We start from the raw sequence: 19548 nt of genomic DNA, 5'->3' as shown, positions 1-19548 counted from the left end.
GTGTAACCCTCTGAGCGTCTCTGCCCCGCTCTCCATGGTGACACGCTCCTCCCAGTGAATGATCTGATTATGTTTTAATGAGAATAATATTTGCTTTAAAGAAGGACGAATCCAGCCATGTTTTTATGTCAGCCAGATGTCTTCAGCGGTTTACCCCCTCCCAGCATTCGGGATCTGACAGATCTGTGATACAGTCTGGCCCCACCTGCCCCACCTCACCCACTGCCCCCATAATTGTCAGGCCCATGGGTGATTCCAGGGGACTGTGGGCCATGTGTAGCTGATTTATTTACACTTTGCTCATCAAAATACAGTTTTGTAAGAGCTAATTGGCACCCGAGTAGCCTTTCAAATGCTTTTTATGAGCCTCTTCCCATCCCTGTTGTTTGAGCCAAGTGTTACCAGAACCTCAACTTCAAAAGACTGACGTTTGGTCCGAAACTCAGAAGCTCTGCCGTTTGAGTGGGCACCAAACTTGGCCGAACATTTTCTGCTGATTTTCGGCTGAGCAGAGCCGGCAGTTGGGAAAGACTAGACTCTGGGCGTGGTTATTAACTGTTTTCTCCCCTTATGTTTTTCAGGCCAACACCACGCTCTGAGCAGGAGTCTGGGGCCCCACCGCTGTGACAGGTAGGACGCGGTCACTTGCTCCTGAGGGGTCTGGGATGGCTCAGCGTGTGGGTGTGTTGCTATCTGTCGCACGTGTCTTTTTTTGGACAGACTATTTTCTTTTGCCAAAGAAATAGGGGGAGTAGAGAAGTCATTTTGTCTGTGTCTTTTCTCTGGAGCTTAGTTTGATCTCTGATGCGTTCCCTTAGTCACTCATAGTGAACACCTGCTGTGTGACAAGCTCTGAAAAAGGGCTGGGCACTGTGGTGACAGAGCACCTGTGTGTCCTTCTGGAGAGACCGGCAGGGTCAGGGCCCCATGGATGGCGGTGGGAGCCCCAGGCCGGCGGGGGACGGGGAAGCGTCGGGGGCGGGCGCAGAGTGCCGTCCTATGGGAGGAGGGACGGGAGGGTAGGGAGGGCGTGCACGCTGTTGACCGGTCTGCAGCAGGAGCCGGACTTGGTCCAGGTGTCTTGCTCTTTCAGTCAGTTTACTGGGATGTGATCTCCGGTAGAATCCGCCTTCCATTTGCACACGATGGTATGACCGTCACAGTGAACATACAGAAAAACCCCTCCTGCCCTCCGCAGTCCATCCCTTCCCACCCTCCAGACCCCAGCTCAACCCCCGCTGCACCCGCAGACCCCACGGGATGCCCCCCAAGCCCCGCTAGGCCCTGCCACCCCTCACCGCCCCATGCAGACCCCAGCGGCCCCTGCAGCCCCCATCTGGCTTCTGTCACTTGTGCTCAGGGCTGCCTTTTCTGGGACCCTCTGTGTGTGTGTCCCTCCCCACGCCACGACGCGTCTGACAGATGCTGTGGGTCTGGATGGTTTGCTCCCCCTCATGGCTAGCGGTATTCCCCGAGGCAGACACGCCACACCGGCTTGTCCACTCACTGCTGAAGGCCATGTTCTGCACGGGGAGCATGGAGCCCTGGGGAGCCCCTCTCTCCCCAGCTCCCCATGTTGGGGGACTTGGGGGCTGCCCTCACAGCGGCTGCAGCATGAGGCAGTCCCACCCGGGACTGCAGGAGCTCCGCTGCCCCACAGGCCCCGATCATGCAGGGTTCATGTCTGTGACTCTTGGCCACCCTGGGGGGTGTGCTGTGGTCCCTGCCGGGGGTTTTGGTTGGCGCATCTCGCAGGACTAACATGTTGGGCATCATGTGGGCTCCGCGGTTGGTGTTAAAAGGTGTTTATTGAGGTGCGGTGGGGGGGATGCTGGGCTGGGACCCGGGGGTCTGAGTCCGAGTCTGAGCTGCCAATGTGCTGTGTGACCCTGGGCCAGTCCCTCTAACTCCCTCTGCCTCATTTCCTGCAGTTGGTCACTGGGGTGGCTGTGAGGATCGGAGCCGGGATCACAGGTGGAAAAGCACTTGACAGTTGCCTGGTCCTAAGCCCCAGGGAGCCGCACTGGAGTCCCGCGGTCATTCTCTTGCGCTCTGTTTTTGCCCCTGGACGCGGGAATCCCCCTGTCCTTCTTCGCCACCCCCCCCCCCAGTCACGATGAGGTCACTAATGACACGGATGTGAGGACTCTAGCTGCAGAACATGACGGTCAGCGCCGCCCCCCACATGCGCGTCTGTTTCATCTTCTGAGGGGAAGCGAGGAGAACAGACACACGAGGGGCCCTTCTTTCTGGAAAACTGTTCCGCATCACGGCCTCCGGTGCTGGGCCGGACCCCTGCCCCCGCCAGCCCCTCCCACCTGGGCGCTGCAGGCAAACCCGCGTTTCCACTTCCCAGGGCCAAGAGCCTTGGAACCGTCCAGGACACCCCCACTCCACCACGCCCACAGTCCACCCTTTAGCAGGTCCTGTGGCGCCATTTTGAGGATGGATCTAAAGTCTTGTCACCGCCTCCATCGCATGTACTCGAGTGGAGGCCCCCCCCCCCCCGCCACGGACCGCTGCGATGGCTTGCTCACCGGTCTGCCCCGTCCCCCCACCCTGGCCTGCGGTCTGTTGTCCATAGAGGCCCTGTGTCCCTCGTCCCCCAGCCCTGTCCCCGCCCCTCCCACGTGCTGCCCTTCTGCCCAGACCCGTCCCCCTCCCCCCCCACCAGCTCGGCTCAAAGGCCTCCTCCTCAGATACCTGCTGTCCCCACCACCCCCTACCTGCTCTGAACTCTTCATGGCACACATCCCCAGCTGACAGGCTGTACACCTTGTGTGGTTACAGTCTGTCCTGCCTCTCAGATATCAGCCCCATGCCGCACGGGGATCGCTGGGCTTGTGCCCGGCTTGTCCAGGCACCCAATCCTTGACACACTGGGGGGGCATAAATACTTATTGAGCAAACAGACTGGGAATGACCTTAGGAATTGACCACAAGTTGGTAACGGCCAAGAGCTGTCGGACTCCTATGATGAAGATCAGGGTCAGGAGGTAAATAACTTTTCTGAAATCACTGAGGACTCCGGAGGTGGCCCCTGGAGGTCACATTCATCCAATCATGGCGGGGTTTACCTGGGTTGTTCTTGAGCGGAGGGATAGATAGTATGACACACTGGGGTGTGGGAAGAAAATATTAAGACTGGATGTGTGAATATACTGGGACTTTTCAACGGGCTTCTCAGGAAGGGAAGGATACAGGAGCCCGCTGTCTCATTAGAGAACTCCCAAATGTCAGCATCCATGGTCCTTACTCCCGGGTTCCTGGAGTGGGGCCCCCCAGTTCCAGCTGAGGGTGAGGAAGAGTGTAAGCCAGGCCCCGGACCCCAGCAGGGACTGGGAGAGAGAGGGTGCAGGTCTTGGAGCATGGATTGAGGCAGCTGGCCCTCACCTTGCATTGTGCTTTGGATGCCCCAAGCAGAACAACCCCTTACCCATGCCAGGCTGAAGGAAGAATGGTCTTGGCTGATCTGAGGTGGGGAGGAAAAGGAACTTAGCGGGCTGGTTTTCCACTCTACTCCACGCTCCCACATTTCGGGATTCCTGGGCCCTTCACTCCCTATGCTACTGGAATCCGTGCTTTCCCAGCAGGCCTACCCCCCTCCATATGCACTGAAGTTGCGGGCTCGTCGGTGTTGCTCTCGGTCACGCGGACCCTCCACCATCTCCCCCCTGTGCCGTTACCTTTCATCTGAGGGCACCTACCTCCTACCTCTGTCTTGTGCTGTTGGCTTTGCATCTTCTGTTCCTTTGCTCTCACTTTGGTTTTGCTCAGGGGCAGAGAAAAATGACAGGCATTCAGTCAGCCAAATTTAACCAGAAGCTATAGCATCTTTTCCAAAATTTCCAGTTATATCTAAGGGAATCTCAGTTGGATATTACTGTAACTTTAATACCTTTCAAAGAATTGCTGTTCTCTCCTTTTCATGCAGAAAGAGGAAGCCACAGTCGAGCAAGAGTATCTAGCTGGAATTTACTAATAGTGTATTGTTTTCACTGTATTTTATTTTCATGGATTCCCTGAGATTTTTTTTTAAAGCAAATGATACTGATTTCCCATTAGTAGTAGCGACATAAATTTCTTTTTAAGATCAATTTAGATATTTCAGAAATGTGTTGATTTTAAGGAAACAAGCTCAGGGAGTAATGAGGTGGGTATCATGGGGACTTGGCACATGTATGAGACTGCCACGTGAATGGTTGGTGTTTGGGAAGCCCTCAAACAGTGGGAAATGGACTGACCTGCTGCTAAGCAGACCTGGACTCCAGCCCACCTGCCACCTGTTAGGGTCAGTTGGTGCATTCAGAATGATACTGCTACGAAGTGCTCACCTGGGGGCGTGTGGAGGTGCTTGGAGCATGTGTTGGAGACCACAGTCCTAGGAGCTCGGTGACAAGCTGTGCTAGCCCAGCCCCCACCCACCTGCACACCCAGCAGCCCCCAAGGCAGGAGACCTGCTGTTACTTCTGCTGGGCTCACGATGTCTGCTTCAGACACACATACCCAATAGTAATACCAAGATCCCTAACCCCTGTCGCCAGGCACAGTATCTCCGTCATCGCTAATTAATATTATCCTCAAATGTTGGCCTGTGAAACATGTTCTTAGTCTGTGGCTAAATAAGGAAGTTGCAGAGAGTTTATAAATCAGTATATAAGGTCCACAGATGTCCTACCTGGGGGAGGAATGCCCCTTATCCTGAGATTATGTCCTTTACATTATTTGATGAAATGATAATGTTAGTAGAGGGTAATGGATTTTTAGGATTTTTATTTAAAATGTGGAAATAAAAAATTATCAACTTGACATTAGACCAAAACACTCATCTGAAAATTGTCCTGGTTTGGGGACATCTAATTCTGCCCAGTGTGGAGTAGCCACATGAGAAAGAGCTGAGGGCAGAGGGCTGGGGACCTGCAGAGCAGCCCTGCAGGGTTGTGCCAGGTGCTGACGTGCATGTGTGTGCGGGAGCTGCCCGCAGAACAGGCAGGACAATCCTGGGAGCTCCCATGGGGCTGGCTAGTTTGTGTTTATAGCAGGTGGAGGTGGGAGACCTTAGGATACACTGACATTGAGTAGAGTCTCGGAAGAGTACTCACTGAGTAATGGTGGTAAGTCAGCTTTCACCAAAGTCTGTTCTGGACCCGCCGTCACAACACTTGAAAGCAAGCCTCAGGAGGATCTGACTAATTCCGAATAACCGAACTGCACCCCAGGGTAGACTCCAACACTCTTTAAAGGAGCACAACAAAACCCAGAAAGCAACAGTGCACATTCACAACGTCTGACATTTGGTCAAAAATAACCAGGGATGAAAAAAAGCAGAAAGTCAAGACCCGTAGTCAGGGAGAAAACGAATCAACAGAAGGAGACCCAGAAGAGGCAGAGATGATGGAATTAATAGACAAGGATGTTAAAATGGCTATTGGAAATATGCTCCACATGTCCAGGAAGGAAGAAGAATACATAATAAGAGAAATGAAAAATATAAAAAAGTCACAAATGGAACTTTAAGAGATGAAAATTTAATATTCAAAATGAAAAGTATGCTGGATGGGATTCACAGCAGATAAACACCATGGAATTAAAGATCAGTGAGTTAGAGGCTATAAAAATGATTCACATCAAACCAGAGAGAAAAAAGACTGAAGAACAAAATAGCAGAGGCCCGATGCCCTGCAGGGTGACAGCCAGTCCTCCAGCCCATGTGTAACCGGGGTTCTGGAAGGAGGAGAGAGAGAGGCAGGGACAGAAAATGTTCTGAAAAAATTATGACCAAAAGTTTTCTGAATTTGCTGGAAACCATAAACCCACAGAGGCAATGAGCGAAGTCAACCCTGTGTAGAGTGAACACTGAGAACGCCACACAAAGGCACATTATAAACAAATTGCTGATAAAGACAAGTCTCAGAAGCCACCCGAGGGAAACAGTGCTGTGGACGGAGCGGCGCTGTGAGGGACAGCCAACTCCTGCCAGGAACCATGCCACCTGGGAAGCAGTAGGGAGGCGTCTGTAATGTGCTAGAAGTGGGGGAAACGGTCAACAAGGATTTCGTGACCCCGTGAAAATGTGGCTCAGAATGGGAGATAAAATGAAGACTGTTCAGACAAACAAAACCTGCTAGAATTCCTTGTCAGCAAGCCTGCCCTGTAAGAAATATGGGAGGCGGTCCCTCCGGCAGCGGACCGACCCCAGACAGCAATGTAGATCCACACAGAGCAGTGAAGAGCACCATGCACAGGGATTGCTCAGGTAAGTGCAAAATGCACTTTTCTCACTTTTTTATCTCTTGAAGTAACAATTCGCTGTTCAAAGCAAAAATAACAACAGTGCGTTTTGGGGGTTTATATTCTACGCGGAGGTAAGATCTCTGATGGTAACAGCGCAGGGACGGGAGGGGGCGCGGGAGTCTGTCGTTCTCACGCCGTGTGCGACAGGGCAAATGTGACGTGGAGGCAGACGTGATGAGTCTGTACATTACAGGCCTGTACGCGGTGCGTCCAGAACATGCAGTAAAAATAAAACATGAAGGTGTAGCTAATACGCTATCCCCAGGGTGGGGATAAAGGAGAATCATTAAGGCAAGTCCCTCGATTAATCAAAAGAAGCCATGACAATGGGAGGAAGAAAATAAGGAACAGACAGGCGGACGGAAACCAGATCACAGGGGAAGGGGTGTAAACCTGCCGTACTAGTAAGGACATTAGGGTAAACAGTCTAAGCTGCCAAACTAAGATAGACCACGGGACAGGACGAGGGGGGAGCCCCCGGGAGCACTCCCTGCAGGACCTGCCACGTCCACAGAAAGGCCCACGCAGGTGGAACGTGGGTGGTTGGAAAAGACATACCCCTAACGCTAATCAATGTGGGGCTGGCGGGGCTGTATGAGTGCCGAAGTAGGTGTCATATCGAGGCGTTTTTCCAGGGATAACGAAGTTGATTTTGGGGATAGAGGGGTCAATGTGCGTGTCCTTAATAACAGCTTCAAATATGTGCAGCAAACCCCTCCAGCGCCGGGGGGAGACACGGAGACGTGCACGCTTGCAGCTGGGGCATCAGCAGCCTGTCCCTTGCGGCTCAGCCAATGTTGCCGACCATGGCCAGTGGGTCTGTACCGGGAGCATGGGGGCATTGGCTCGTGCCGGCGTGGGCCGGAGAAGCAAGTTTGGAGGCACTGGTGTGGGCACGGGCGTGGCCAGCACTGCTGCTCACGGGAAGACGTTCCTCTGTCTCTGGGGAAGCCTCAGCCGGCTTGCAGGGTCCGCTGACTGAGGCAGGTGGGCGCCCCTCCGGGATCCTCCGCCTTCCTCAGAGCCAGCCGAGTAGGGACTTTTTTTTTTTTAAAGATTTTTTTTATTTATTTGACAGAGAGAGATACAGCGAGAGAGGGAACACAAGCAGGGGGAGTGGGAGAGGGAGAAGCAGGCTCCCCGCCGAGCAGGGAGCCCGATGCGGGGCTCGATCCCAGGACCCTGAGATCATGACCTGAGCTGAAGGCAGACGCTTAATGACTGAGCCACCCAGGCGCCCCCCGAGTAGGGACTTCACCACGTCTGTAGATCCCCTTCACAGCCGCAGTTGGCTGTGTGTTCGGTGGTAGCCCCGCAAAGCCGACATGGCGGCCCAGTCCCAGCATCTGTAGAGCAAGTCGACAGAAATCGGCAATGACACAGAAGACTCAAAAAATGGCTCGATTGGCTGAACCCAGTTGGCATCCATAGAACATTCCAGCCCACGGCAGAACGCGCATGGAACCTTCATCCAGATGGACCATATTCTGGACCACCAAACAGGTCCCAGTACGTTTAAGATTAAAACCATACAAAGTGTGTTTTCCGACCACAAAGGAGTTAATTTCAAAGAGGGCAGGAGGCTTCTCCAAGACCAACTCAGCTAGTAAGAAACGAGGCTAGGATTTGAACACGGGCTTTCCTGCCTATTAAAGCGGCTCCCGCTTCCTGTGCCCCCCGCGGCCTGCCCTACTCTGGGCGAGTGAGCGGGTCAGCGCCCGTGGGCTGGGACCCGTCTGGCGCCTTGTACCAGTTGCATCAGGCTGCAGAGATGCTTGTCACGCTCAGCCCATGAACGTCATCTGCGGGGCCCCACGTGCTTCACCCCAGGGTGCGTTTGTCTTTGGAGACACCTGAGTGAACTGACATTGCTGGCGTTTCTCTCTGGAGGACCAGAGATGCAGCGGGGATGGTGCAATGAATTGGACCCAGACAACCGAGGGAGGCGGCTGGGGGCCCCGTGACCTTCCATCGAAGTTCGGAGGTGCCCCCCAGACACTGCCAGAGTCCCCTTCAACAAAACATGGGGGGCGGAGGCGGTGGCCCCCAAGCCAGCACGGAAACTATACACACCACCCCCTGTCCCGCAGAGAACAGAGCAGGTCCTGCTCCAAGAGGTCTTGACCTCAGAGCTCAATAGTGGAGGGCCACGTTCGGCTGGGGCGTCTTTCCCCGTTCCTGCTGAGTCTGTGTCCCTCGGCGGCTTCTGAGCGGGTAGTTCTGCGACCCGTCAGGCCAAAGGCAGCCCGCTCATCTATCCAAACCCAAACGACCGGCACATCATCTCTCGCTTACTCATCTGTTTTGTAGCAAGTTTGGGTAAAAGGCGGCTTTGAAAAAAGACAGTTAAATCCAGACCAGATGTTACATGAAACACACATGTGACCCGTAGACGACCAAGTGACGGCCGCTTGCGCACCGCCCCGAAAGCCTTGGCGAGCCGGGGTCCCAGCCCGCCCACATGCACCTCTGGCGGTGTGGCTCTGGCGCCCGGGCCGCGGGGGCTTTTCCAAGGCCGGAGAAACCCCCGAGCATGGGAGAGGCTCCCAGGCACTTCTCAGGTGACTGACAGGTGATAATGCTTTATTGGAGCAGAAACGTTTCTGGAGGAGTTTATCCCTTCACTCATCTGGATGGAAGGGGGAGTGCCGGGGGGAGCAGGGGGAGGGGGGGCGAAGCTGGACTCCTTTGCCAAACTACATGTACCATGTGCCCAACTTCCAGGACTCAAATGAAGCTCTGGATTAACCACCACAAATTAAAACACTATTTACTGAGGGGTGGAGGGGCCAGTGTTTAGGAACCTGTGGGATTTCCTGCGTCCCTCCTGTTCTCTCCCCGCTCCCAGCCCTGCTCCCCTCTGGCAAGCCCGGCGTGTTTTTCTTGCCACGTGAGTCCGTTGGAATCGGAACGCTGGTTCTGTGGGGAGCAGCGTGCTCTTCGGTTATGCCAAACGGGGACAGGAGTCAGCTTTCCATCCTGGTGCTGAGCGTCCCCAGGGCAGCCGTGGGGATGCGCCAGGGAACCCCACCGGCAGCTACTCTGGCCGACCCGCCTCCCCTCCCCCCGTGGGGCCTGGGGGCCTTTCTTGTGTCACACCGGGAAGTGGCCGCACCCAGTTCCCTCCATGGAAGCTGCTGCTGGTGCTCTTCTGGCGGAGGTGGCCCCGACTTCTGTGAGGTCCCCAGCCTGTGACAGGCCCAGGTGGATTTATCGGCTCTCCTGGGAGCTCTGTGACTTTCTAGTCCTCGTTCCGGTGGCCAAGCCACTGAGACCCTGCTGCCCACCCCCGTGCCGCCGATGCAGAACCGGAGATGGGAGGGGTGGGCCCTGTCCTTGGAGGGAGGACAGGCGGGGAGGTTTGGGGGGAGCTCTGGTAGAAGGGGCTCCAGGGGTGGGGGCTGAGGGATGGGGGCTGGGCACCTTGCAAGCACCGGAGGGGTTGGGATGAAGGAGCTGTGTCCCATGGACACCTGCCCAGACGCCTGGTGGTCCCTTCCCGAGGACAACGCTCTGCAGCAGGAGCTCCACCATCTTGCCCTCAGGAGGACCGTCCATCTGCCACCGAAGAGTGGCCCGTGAGGTGAGCTTTCGTCAGCATCTGCCTGGCCTCAGTGGACCCAGGACGAAAGATGGAGATTGTAAGAGCGGGGAAGAAAATAAAACCCAATCTGTGCTATTTAAAAAAACAAACAAACAGCCCATTTTAAACATAAAAACATAGGTGGATTGAAAGCGGGCAGAAAAAGCTGCACCACAAGAACACATCATGTGAAGCGGACACCAGACGGGCATCACCAGGGAGGCAGAGGGCGCCTCGTAATGGAGTGTCGCTCTGCAGGAAGACGTGGCCATGGTCCGTGTGCTCACCCCGCTTGGGAAACTGGCAGTGGAGACCCCTGGAAACCCATCTCTGCCAGCTGCAGAGCAGGGAGCCCTAGAGGAGGTGAGTCCCAGCACAGCCCCGTCCAAGTGGACCTAGCGGACGTTCACGGGACAGCCCTCCCCATCAGCAGAATGCACGTGTCTTACAAGTGGACACGGAACATTCAGCAACACAGACCGTATTCTGGGCCATCAAACAAATCTTTACAAATCGAACAGACGAGACGTTCTGCGGCCCATGTTATGTGGCCGCCGCACTCGGAGTAGAAATGAGAGGCACACCCCGCAGACTCTGCAGGAGCCCCTCGCCAGGGTGACGTGATGGGAGGCAGGCCTGCCTTGTCGTCTGTCCCAGGTGCAGTGATAAGGGAAGGCAGGGGACGGGCCGGGGCGGGGGATGGGCTGGGTAGAAGAAGCCGCTGGGCCTGATGCGTGGGGATCGGCCCCCAAAGAGTGGACGACCGGGAGAGTGGCCTCGAGCACGCCAGTGTCTGAGTGGAGCCCTCACCGACAGAGGCTGCAGGTCAGCATGCAGGTGCCCGGCCGCGGCGCAGGTGGCCCGGGGGGACCCTGATGCTGGGGCAGTCCGTGCCGCCCGCCAGAGGGGACACCACACAGCGCCCAGACTGACGCTGCGTCCCAGACATGGGTCCATGTGACCGAAGGCTGCCCCCCATCCTGGGTGCTCCGGCCGCTCTGGGCAGTCCGCAGTCCCGCGTGTCCCCGGCCTGGCACCCCATCTCCTGGGGGCAGGGTGCCGTTGACTGCTTAGCAGCAGTGCTGCGGTCCGCCTCCCGCTGGAAAACCCTGCGGAAAGTGGGAGGAACCAGCTCTTGAACGTATTCTTTCTGCCATGTCCCCAAAGACCCAGCCAAGGAGAAAGCTTTTTTAGCAAGAAACTGGAAAGAAAAAGGCCATTTTTCTTGGCTGCGTGGTCTCAGTTTCCTCTGCTCCTGGCGCTGGGTCTGTTTTCTCTGCCCTCGCTACAGAGCGGCAGGGGTGCCTGTCCCTGCCGGCCCGAGAGCCTCCGTCTCAGGCTGTGCTCACCTCTGAAGCTTGCAGCAGAGCAGACCTGCTACGCCAGGGCCGCGGGGACTGCATTCACGAGCTGTTATGTCACGAGTGTGCTGGAAGGTGCTGCAGCCACTTGAGACCTCAGAGGTGCAGCTCCCACACTCTTGTCAATTGATCACGTGCTGCTGATGGGTTTATTCAGAGGACACTGGCTCTCGCTGGCCCGTGGCTCCGGCCTGCCTCAGGCTGGGCTTGTACCGATACGCACACGTGCACATGCACGCGAACACACAGATGCATGCACACACACGCACACAGATGCATTCGTGAACTCACATATAAATGTACACTCACCTCCACACACAAAAACACTTGCACACTGTCTTACACACACGTGCACACAGACACACTCAAACATGCCAGTCTGGGTGGAACAATGGAAATATCCAGAACTCTGGAATCAGACCTCACCCACCAACACTGGATGTTGTTCCTTATCATTATTGTATACTCATTATTATATTCTATTCCAGGGGCACCAGAAGGGGGTGCGGGCTGGCCCTGTGACCGTCCTTTTGGGTCGAGCTCCTGACCCCAGGTCTCCACATTCAAGGGTATCTTTCTCCAGTGGGACACTGGATTTCTCAGGGGGTCTGCTGATGGGTATCTGAAGTTGGCCTTTTTTTCCCCTCTCCTTACAAATTGGCTAGTAATGGGAAAACATCCCCTTAGCCAGAAGCCTCTGGAAACGAGGTGCTCCTCCCCAGCCGGTTGGGGGCAGTGACTGTGGAGGATCTGGGCTGGCTCCCCCCCCCCCCGCCCTGCAGGCTCCCACCCTGTGATGTGTTTGGGGGAAGGTGAGCCAGACTCGTAGCATGTGCTGGAGGGTTGTTTTTGGCCCAGGCTCCGCACGAAGCATTTAGCTGGGGCTTGCCGGTCGCCTTTTCTCCCAGAGACCAGCTGGGGTGAAGAGCCAGAAGATGGCTCTGAATCATAAGTGCCAGCCATGGTTCCCCCCCCACCGCCCAAAGGTGGCAGGGGTCCCACTTCCCCTCGCAGAAGATAGCTCGGTGGCACGCACTGCTTCTGCTGCTGGAATGTGCCAGCCAGGCCTGTGCTTGAGCCTCTTTGTGTTGGAAAAATTTATGCAAAGTAAAATAAACACAGCCCTCCCTGGGAGGGCTCTGGTTCCAGGGCTCTGATTGGGCTGGGGGACACGGCGGCCAAAGGATTCAGGAATCAGCCCGTGATGGAGTCAAGATGAGTCCAGAGCAGCTGCTGCAAGACAGTCTCAGGGCACTGGACTGTGGACAGACTCCCCGGGGAAGGGCAGGGTGGGGACGGGGGGGGGGGGGTCCTGGGGGAGGTGGGGTGTGCGAGGTGCCCCAGTCAGAGGCAGGAGCCCGTGGGAGTCTGGCCTGCAGGTCCCTGCATGAGATCGCCGAGGGCCCAGCTCTCCTGGCTGGTGAGCCCTGAGCAGATGGAGGGGGTGCGGACACCCAGGTGGGCTCGTGCCGAGAGCATCTTGGGTCCTCTCGGGGTCCCCAGAAGCCCAGTAGCGCCCTCCGTGCCCGTGGCCTTGGGAGACACTGAGCCTGGCCAGATGCACCGCTGCAGATGTGTGTCCAGCCTGAGAACACACACACATTCTATTAATAGCCACATTCTCTTTGATAGAAACGCAGATTGTCGTGAATACAGGAAGGAAACCTCCCCCCCCGCCCCCGCCATCTCCTCAATGCAGTGTCACTATAATTAGAATGATGCTGGATTATGCCCATGGAAATAGCAAAGGGCAGCCCGCCTCACTCTGTTGGAGGAGGCTCTCTGCGGTAATGTATTACCCACCCAGGACCCAACAACACTGTCCCCCTAGAGTTTATTTAGGGGTTTTTGGACTCGGAGAAGTCTCTGCAAATTGAATCTCAGAAATGCTGAGAGAATCCCAAGTGTGGTTTATAGAAACAGTCTGAAGTAGTCCAACTTAATGCCAGATTGCCTGCATTTTCTTACATCTGTGAAATCAAAACCAGACAGAATGCTTTATTAAAATGCAGTGCCTAATGCTGTGTTTTTCCCATGGCTAATATGATAGGCCCCAACTTTTTCAGTTTCTCTCTATGTTTATCTTGGAGGGTCTCGAATCCCGTGATGGATCCTTCCTCCTCCACCCTCCCTGCGCCACTGCCTGGCCCTTTCTTCCCGGCAGGGTCTCGGGGAGGGGCCTGGCAGGCTGGTGGGGGGGGGGGTGCAGGGACGCCCGCCTCGCTGACCCTCCTGCAGGGGTTACAGCATCCACCCTGTGTGCCGGCCTCACTCACACAGGCCTCTGGCTCCCGGGCTCACCATGCCTCCTTCCGTGACCCCGTCCCACTTGGGAATCTGGTCTGGCCCTGAGCTGATTCATGCTCCCTGTTTCCAAGCAAACCCTGCTGTTGACCATCTCCGGAGCGCCTTCCTTTCCTGCCCTGGGGGCTCCCACTCATCCTCCCAGTGTCCATCCCCCTCCGCCACGAGCTCCCGTGTCACTCTGTGCATCCCGTCACTGTAGCATCTGTCATATCGCGGGTGGAGGTCTGCTGCCTGTCTGGTGTAGACCCGGGATGTCATCCCGAATGCCGGCCCCCAGGGTGGGAGGAGGGCTGGACTGCTGTGTTGAGAAGGGTTCTGAGGCTCACACTGACTCAGCAGGACGTACGTTCTTGTTTAACGACATCATCGTGTGCAAGGGAGGCAGAAGAGGCGGCTCCTGGACCAAACACAGTCTAGACCCAGCGATGTTCAAACTTGCTAGAGCATCAGAACCCGCGGGAGGATCCGTGGGCCCCGCCCCGCGAGCTCCTGCTTCAGGAGTCCTGGGTGGGGCCCCAGAATTTTCGTCTCGAGCAAGCCCCCAGAGGTTGTCAGCCCTGCTGGTCCGCAGGCCTGCCACCTCGGCATCCCCTGGGACCCTGTTGGAAATGCAGACCCTCACCCTGCTTAGACCTGCTGCATGAGAATCTGCTTCAAAAAGACCCCTGGGGGGCTCCTCTGTGTATCACAGTTAGCAAGCACTGGTGTCCATCTCAGCTCCCCGGTGTAGGGATCATCCTGCTTATCCCGTGACCTTGGGGCACCAGCAGCCTCTGCACATGGGATGCGCCGCACACGTGCTCGGGAATGAATGCTTGGGAGGCCAAGTGTTGCCCCCGTGTTCCCATTTGAAAAGGAAGACCCTCCTTTTCCAAACCCGAGAGGAAGGTGCTCCGTCATAAACAGCGGGAGGGCACTGCTTGCGCGGTCGCCCCTTTTCAACCATCTGGAGGCTCAAGGAGACGCAGCTTCAACAAACACACCAGACGGTTGTCAGGCCTTCCAGAGCCCCTTTCTGCCCATGTCACCTCTGAGGACAGGACGAACCTGTCGGCACTTCCCAAACCAGCACCAGAGAGAAGGGCCGGAAAGACACACTCGGCCAAGCTTAGGGGCCCGCACCGTGCAGTGGAGGGGTGTGGCAGCCTCGGGGGCCATAGTGGTTCATTCCCGCCGGGTCCCTCACGGCGCCGCCTGGGCCCCGACTCGGGGGGATGTTGGGAATAGTGGGCACGTTGCCGGCACAGCTCGGGGAGCCCCTCTCTGGAAAGCACCGGGTATGCGTATCTATTCACCGTGCGTTCATTGTGCTCATGCTGTATGCAGGGCACTGGGCTGGCTTCGGGGGACATGCTCTCACAGACGGGATGTTCCCTGTGCTACTCGTCTCTGTGGGAAAAGCCACAGAGACGTTAACCACCCAGGCGCCTCAGCCCACCCTGCTGCCGCCCCTACTGTTCAGTCCGTCTCCCCACTCCGATCCCTTGTGCTGTGAAGGAGGTGCTCCTGTGTGGGGCTGTGGGCTTTGGAGCGGTGGGTGGGTCCAAATCCGTATAATAGCTAATCTGGATGTCGAGCCAAAACCTTCCCCTTTTCCGGACCTGTATTTTTTGTGTGTTCTGAAACGTTTTGAATATTGTAGACTCACAAAAGGCCAATTTCAGATCCAAGTGACATTTTATAGAGAAGAAAAGAGGAGCCCATAGGCACTTGCCTGGCTCGCGGCCAAAGCAGGCCCAGTGCCTTCCGCTTTCCTCCCTGGCCCCTGCGCGCCAGGCACCGTGCCAGGCCTCACCCTCTTAATCACACAGTGGGAGAGATGACATGTCTGTGACATTAACAGATGCTTCTGCTAGCGGGAGGAGGGAAGGCAGGAAGGAGCGGGTAGCAGAGACTGAGCGAGAGAAGTAAACTGGGATGAGATCACACACAGCCGTATAATGCACTTTGGAGATGAGTTGTTGGCCTGCGGGCAATAGGGAGCCATTGAAGACTCTAGGCTGGGAGCAACACAAGCAAAACTGTGTTAGGAGCATCCCTGTCTGATTTGGTGGGGCTGAGCTGCAGGCTGAGGTGAGGCGGGTGCAGAACCTGGGAGAGGGGTTCCGTTGGCCCCAACGAGGGAAGCGCGTGTATAAAGGCATAAAGGGGATTATTGCTCATTGTTGCAAAGTCGTACTTTCCCATTGACTTACACGGCGTGTTAGCTTCCAGTTGTCTCTGTAACAAAGGACCACAAACGTGGTGGCTTGAAGCAACAGACATTTACCCTTTCGGAGTCTGGAGGCCAGAAGCCCCAAATCAAGGTGTGGGCAGGGCCGCGCTGCCTCCAGAGGCTCCGGGCGAGGCTCCTTCCAGGCCCTGGGGCTCCCAGCCTCTCCCAGCCGGTGGCCACGTTGCTCCAGTGTCTGCCTCCGTCCAAGGACACTGTGATCGCGGTTAGGGTCTGCCCACCATCAGGGTAATCTCTTGGTGAGCCACTCGGCAGGGGCTTTGCCACGGTGGGCAGCACCTGTGGGAATTTCTCTGGGGCTGTTGCTCTGCGCTGCTCACGTGGCTGGGGGTTTGGGGCCGTGTGTTGGCTCCCCGTCAGTTGGAAGTGGCTTCCATGGGCTCTGACCTCACCGGGACCTGCCTCTGGGAAGCGCATCAGTGCCCATGAACTCTGACCCTCCCAGCAGCCCGGTGAGGGGTCTGGCGGCCACACTCCTGCCTGGACAGAGGTGCGCCCATGCTGTGTGTTCTGGTGAGTGGACTGGGGGCAGAGTGAGGGCAGGGCTTGGCGGCCGGGCAGCGGGAAGGTGGGGCCACCCGGGGAGGCGATTGCAGAGATGCCAGGCCACCCCTGGGTGGAGAGGCTCGCAGAGAATGTCACCCCCTGGACCCTTTGGGCCTCAAGCATGGATGGACATGCCGGCCGGGATGGCTGCTTCCGAGCTCACAGGGTATGTCTGATGGTACGTTTCTAGCTCCCCTTCCTTCTCAAGAGAACCCTGGCCCAAGCGCAGTAGCTCGGCCTCGGGAAGGTTCCGATCCAAGCCTCAGGGGGCGTGAGCGGATTGTTCTGAGGTCCTGCCCCAGGACCTCATGTCGTGGGCCTGACTTGAGTCACTGCCCCCCATGACTGGTCCCTGAGACCAGGTGATGGACGTCCTGACGGGTGGGCCCCATGGCTGTTCTTGGAGTCCGAAGCGCCCAGCCGCAAGACCTGAGGAGGGGCAGCGTGGGGGGACCACGGAGACGCCGTCACCGGCGGTCGGGGCGTGGGTGCCCGGGAGGGCCACTGCTATCCCGTCAGCTGGGAAGGTCCGGCTCTGTGCCCTTGGAAGGGCGCTTGCAAAGACACACCAGTATCTAAGTCTCTAGCAACCACGTCAGACGTGCACTGGAAGAACCTGACATCTCACACGAAGTGAATTCATGCGATTACGCACATCTTTGGTGAGTACAGCTTCCTCTGAACACCAGGGACGCTCTGAACTCTATAGGAAAAAGGCTCAGCTGTTTGCGCTTCCTGACAGCCCTGTGCCCTGGGCATGTGAGCCTCAAACCCCGCCACGGGAGCAGGGGAAGGGAGAGAGTGTTCCCTGGGCATCTACTGTGTGCGAGGCTCCCCACGGAGCACCCGCCAGACATCTCATTTAGTCCTCAACAGCCTTGAGAAGAGCGTATGGTCGTCCCCATGCACCCCTGAGGAAACTGAGGCTCAGAGAAGCTCAGTGACTCACCTAAGGAGCACCCAGCAGCAGGTGCTGGACCGGAGTGGAGCCCCAGGAACAGGTGCACGCATTCAGGTGCCTCTCGTTTTTTTTAAAGATTTTATTTATTTATATGAGAGAGAGAGAGTGAGCACAAGCAGGGGGAGCAGCAGAGGGAGAGGGGGAGCAGCAGAGGGAGAGGGAGAAGCAAGCTCCCTGTCGAGCAGGGAGCCCGATGCGGAACTCGATCCCAGGACCCTGGGATTGTGACCTGAGCCAGAGACAGACGCTCAGCCGCCTGAGCCCCCGGGTGCCCCTCAGGTGTCTCTTTTCAATGGAAACTTTTCTGTGTCCTCATGTGCTGAGGGTTGGGACACCATCACTTTCTAGACAGCCTCTCAGATGCCGTCCCCGTCCAGCACGGGGAGCCGAGCGGGGTTGAAGAGCCCCCACAGCCCTCGGGTGTCTTGGAAGAGGCCTTGGTTGGACCTCGCGCAGACGCTGCGCTCAAGGGGTTCCTCTGGGCGAGCAGGATCTGAAGGCTTCAGGAGAGTGTTTGGGGTAGAAATGGGGGTGTTGTCTGCGGGAGATAATCTCACACCTCAGGGGAACCGTGCCCAGGATCCTCGTCCTCCTACTCACCATGCTCAGCTCTTCCCACCTTGGTTTGCTGCTCTGACCCCATTTCCTGGAACAGGAGAATGGGACCAGCAGGACCCCTGCAGGGCGTGCGCTTCCCAGTGACCCCTGCCTCGGGCCCCACAGCTGGAGGCCAAGGGCTAGGGACCAAATCTGGGTCTTCGGGCTCGATACCCTTTGTAATCCCCAAGGTTGCTGCAGGTGACTTCTCCACAAACTAAGCGTGTCGTATCGTGGTCTGTGGTGTGAAAGCCTTTCTGCTTCGCTTGGTCTTCTTACCCAGAGGTTTCCTTTTCTCCCCCGTAGCGAGTGCCTGGCACACCGGGCCTAGCGCCCCCAGCAGCTCTGCTGGCCCCAGAAGGTGATTAAGGCCATGACGGCCCACGGTCCCGTGAGGTTGGCGTCACGGCCTCCCCTGTGCAGGAGAGACCCTGCAGGTGTAGGAAGCGCAGGTTCGCAGCTCCACGTCTCGCCCCGGGCAGGTCTCAGCCCCACAGCTGCATGAGGTCCCAGAGGCCCAGGACGGCTCAGGTTCTAAGCTAGACTGGGGTGTGTTATCACTGAGAACAGACATGGCCCCCGGCGTGTCCCCTCCCCGCCCTCCTCTCCCCTTTCCCGCCCTCCCATGCCCTCTCTTCCTCCGCCTGGCCCTCCCCTGCCCAGCCTGCCCTGCTGTGAGAACTGGCGGGCACCCTTCCCGCCTTGGGCGGGGGGCACACTGGCAGGTCGCCCTCTTGCTTGTGAAATTGGTTAATTTGGCATCAGCACGTCTGTGGTTGTCCAGCTCATCCTTCATCACATCAGGGCCTGTGGGCCAAGTACAGCCCAACATGCTGCGGGTACTCTGCTGCCAAGTATGAGAGCCTCTACCAGGCCAAGTGGTGTGTGTCCAGCAGGGCGTCGAGGCCTGGGAGGTGGCGTGGGGCTGTTACTGCCGAGGGTGAGTGGTCAGTCTGCCCTGGATGCTGCTTTGGCCTCACGATATGGAGACACGTTCCTGAGAGGGAACTGTGTCTGCTGCCGTTGGGATGTAGATTGCAGGGACGGGATCAGTGAATGGGTCTCCTGTCCCAGCTCCTGAAAGGTCATTTGCTCTGTTCTGGGTCTTTCTCTCTACCTAATGAATTGCCCCTGAGGGTTCCCGTCCTGATCTCCCTGAGGGTTCCTGTCCTGATCTTCCTGAGGAGTTCCTGTCTTGATCTCCGTGAGGGCTCCCGTCATGATCTCCCTGAGGGCTCCTGTCTTGATCTCCCTGAGGGCTCCCGTCATGATCTCTCTGAGGGCTCCTGTCCTGCTCTCCCTGAGGGTTCCTGCTCTGATCTCCCTGTGGGCTCCTGTCCTGAAATCCCTGAGGGCTCCTGTCATGATCTCCCTGAGGGCTCCCATCCTGATCTCCCTGAGGGCTCCTGTCCTGAAATCCCTGAGGGCCCCAAAGTCAGCACTGCTTACCTCGCCGTGCTCCACACAGCCCCTGGGGGCAGGAGCCTGTCATCTCAGTCCTCAAGGAGATTAAATGATCTTCTCAAGGTCTCAGGGACCCTGCCTCTGAGCCCGTGCCCACAGCTGCAGCAGCATGGCTGGGTTCTTGGGGCAGTGGCCTCCCTGTTGACGTGGCCAGCTGCTGATAGAAAGGGGAGGTCAGGGGGCCTCAGGCGCTGGAGCTGGG

At 57.1% G+C, this 19548-nt stretch overlaps 1 protein-coding gene across 1 annotated transcript in view; it reads left to right on the top strand.

The window, feature by feature from the left end:
- Positions 1–593: 593 nt before the first annotated feature.
- ZNF469 (zinc finger protein 469) overlaps positions 594–19548 on the top strand; it is a 189867-nt gene continuing 170912 nt past the window's right edge. The window contains exon 1 of the mRNA XM_064581075.1: positions 594–630. The gene's annotated coding sequence lies outside the window, so the exon portion shown is untranslated. The remainder of the gene's footprint in view (positions 631–19548) is intronic.

Source organism: Mirounga angustirostris, unplaced genomic scaffold (assembly GCF_029215605.1).
Source record: "Mirounga angustirostris isolate CCGP_5_RB_7025 unplaced genomic scaffold, mMirAng1.0.hap1 SCAF_16, whole genome shotgun sequence".
In the NCBI taxonomy this organism is placed as follows: Eukaryota; Metazoa; Chordata; class Mammalia; order Carnivora; family Phocidae; genus Mirounga; species Mirounga angustirostris.
This window is presented reverse-complemented; position numbering and strand designations above follow the sequence as displayed.